A 991-nucleotide genomic window follows, 5' to 3' on the forward strand; every position below is an offset into this window, starting at 1 on the left:
CCAGGCTCTTCCATCTTGCTATCGGTGGAGTCTGCCAGCACAGCCCAGGTTGGGTGGACAGGCAGGGCTTGGAGTGAGCAACCCTCCTGCTGTTGGAGCCAGGAAGCAGAGCATTTCTAAAAAAGCCTCCACCAGGGGTTGCCCAAGCCGGGGTTTGCTAGCACGGCTTCCTAGGCGATTCATTGGCTCAAAAATACGCATTTTGTGTAAAGCACAAGCTGAAACCAAAATGAGTACAACGGAGATGCCTAATCAGATATTGGTAGGCATCGCTCTGTCACTCAGCGAGGTATGACTGGTTCTTTTCCCATTTGCGTTGCATTCATTTGGATGAGGAGTTTACATTTGTTCACTCCCTCCCTTCCTGGCTTCCCGTTCCTCTTGGATTCAGGGAGAATTTCTGCATAGTCCCCCAGGTCCAGCTTTACAAAGACCTCAGGGAAGGGAAACAATGACAGCCCTTTGGGAATAAAAAAAGGACTCTCGTCATGGAAGGCCTCCTGTGCGCGGGGAGAGGCTTCTAGTCCCTGGGTGTGCAGGGAGGTCACCAGGCATTGCCAGCCTGCACGCTCAGCCTTTGACAAACAGATGCTTCTTGCCAAGGGGAGCCCACAGCTGGATGGCCAAAGTGACCCCCACTGCCTCCTGCACTTCTGAAGTAGAAGCCAGAGGACAAGTCAGACGGGGAAACACTGCAAGGCTCTGGTGATGTTCCTCCGGGGACCCTTCTCCTGGTGTCCCACGAAACACGCCTCAGGCATGAATCCGTGCGTTTGATAGAAGGGACTGCTAAAGACAGCCTGAACTCTGACACCACCAAGGGATAAAAACCAGGAGCACAGAAAAAATCTTCGCAGGTGCATCAAAATACCGTGGGCCTTGTGCGACAGATGCCTTCACGAAGCTCATAGTTGACACCAAAAAGGTGGTGGGAGAGCAACCTCGCCAGCTGGGTGAGGAAAATCAGCCCTCATTTGCTATGCCATGAGGT

The sequence above is a fragment of the Eumetopias jubatus genome, unplaced genomic scaffold (assembly GCF_037043125.1).
Source record: "Eumetopias jubatus isolate StellerSeaLion01/CBP00866 unplaced genomic scaffold, mEumJub1_p1.0 scaffold_11, whole genome shotgun sequence".
Classification (NCBI taxonomy): Eukaryota; Metazoa; Chordata; class Mammalia; order Carnivora; family Otariidae; genus Eumetopias; species Eumetopias jubatus.